Source organism: Octopus bimaculoides, chromosome 25 (genome assembly GCF_001194135.2).
Source record: "Octopus bimaculoides isolate UCB-OBI-ISO-001 chromosome 25, ASM119413v2, whole genome shotgun sequence".
NCBI lineage: Eukaryota > Metazoa > Mollusca > Cephalopoda > Octopoda > Octopodidae > Octopus > Octopus bimaculoides.
In genome coordinates, this window is record NC_069005.1 from 12,193,606 (window position 1) to 12,195,903 (window position 2,298).

The window sequence follows — 2,298 nt, forward strand, 5'->3', positions numbered from 1 at the left end:
CTTGAGATCTGTAATTTCCGCTTCTATCAGGCGCAAAATTAACCGCCTGACTACGAGTTCGCTGAATCACCCATATTGGCCCCTCATCTCAACCATAACTCTAGAAAATTCTACTAAGCATTGCAACATCGGGGATGACATTGATGCCCTTGCAATCAGCGGCATAAACTACTGTAACCCTTGCGAATGAATACTTCCCTTAACTCTTATATAGCCTAATTAGAGAGGATTTTAACCCAAATTCGAAATCCATACCTCATGCTACTTTTGTATTATAGAGCAATGACACTAAGATTCAGAATTCTAATAATGATCTTTGAAGATCTGTTCTTCCTAACTTCAGTAGCCTCGTCCCCTGTATAAATACTACACATGATAACCGTTATCAACTACGTCCGCCAATTGGCTAAAACCACAAGCTAGATTTACTTCTCCCTGAGCATCAAACTCCTCCTACCTTCAAAGTTGAGACGTAGTAGAACACCTCTGTCCCTACCTCTAATATAAACGATCGTATTGAGTGAGCAGCATAGATATACTCGACAACTTGTAGTTGCGAGTCGCCCCCAAAATTCCATAAAATGGGTATATAAATGTCTGGTCACAACTTCACGGTCTCACCAGGCTATGGTTATTTGAGTGCGTGTCATCGACTTCAAGCGATACTATGTTGCTTAGCAGCGCTCCTTCTCAAATTGGGCTTCCAAAAATATCTACTTCCTTAGCCGCCTATATACACTGCTCCAAGTCCCAGAACATATCGTATGACTTAGGCTGGTCAATAGTTTGTGGTGACACCCCATACAACGTTAACGTTTGCGTTTGTAAATTACGCTGCCAGAAATCGCTAACAAAACTTCATCGATTCTCTAACGTAATCTCATGCAGGCACACATTCATTAGCACCTTTGCTCATTATGTAAAGTCATTATAATAACTGTTCATCCTTTCTAAAATTCTTTTCTCTTCTCTCCTACTATTCTACACTTAATGTTCCAATGCCTCAATACCTATTGCTTCTGAAAACTTTAACCCCACCTTTATATTTTTTTATCGAAGTACGATTCCTTTGATCCCCGCCAGGTTAATCTGACTACAATTTCTTTCGGTTAGCTATTAACTTTATCTTTTTTTATATCTGATCTTTGTGTCACGGTGCTTCATCGTGCCTAGCCTCATAGCTAGCCCACCCCTCTCTCTCTCTCTCTCTTTCTCTCACTCCGTCCGCTTCTCTCAACCCGTATTCCTCTCTCTTCCCTTTAAATTTTTATATTTGTAAATACTATTAAACGACTCGCATTTGCCACTATATTCTTTAAAACAAGGAGACTTAAACTAGTGAACAATTTAATCTGTTCAGTTTTGGTCAATGATCGCACACATACATCATACACATATCACTGATGAATATGTTTAATCCGTAAGTTTGGCCTCCTGAAACAGTTGTCGAGGTTAGACATTACAACATGTTTTTCATTACATCGGTTTTTACTTTATTTCATAGTCTGTAGTTTTTGCTCTATGTAAATACGCGTCTCATGCTAAATTGGGTTTTTCTATCTTACCACGCTCATAAGAGTTTTATTTGGATTGCTCTTAATGTTTCTTTCGATGTCATGGGACATGAAAAAGCTAGAATTTAAGTTCACGTTCATTTGAGCACTTCTCTGTATTATTGAGCACTTCTTTGTATTACGTACATATGCATGTATACATACTTACGGGCTTACATTCACTGGTACAAACAGACTTGTGTGTGAGTGTATGTACTAACACATACGTGTGTTTGTGTGTATGCGTGTGTCATGTGTATGTGTGTGTCATGTGTATGTGTGTGACCTTATGTGTTTACTCGCAAACAGCGATGCTGGAACATCCTGAAATTAGTCATTGTGCGCCAAATCGCTCAGTTAATTCAATACAAATTAACGCCATTTGTTAGACTCTGAAACAAAAGTGACGCAGGCTAGCTAACACACGAACAGATAAATACGTACGTACTTATAGACATATTTGTTACTGATGATGAAAGTATGCTTAGGTCAAAATAGCATTCTGTACAGTTATATAAAGCCACAAGACTGAAGGGTATTTGCCTCGAGACAGCATCTTTCATAGACGTGTCGTGTTGAAAAGCACGAAATATAACACAATATATATACTTAGATGGAGGGAGCACGTGCATGTATATGTGTGTGTGTGAGTGTATGTGTGCGAGTGTGCCTGTGTATGTTATGGTCTTCTCTCTTTTTATATCTATGGTATGATGGTGTATAAAACAAAACGATATATATATAT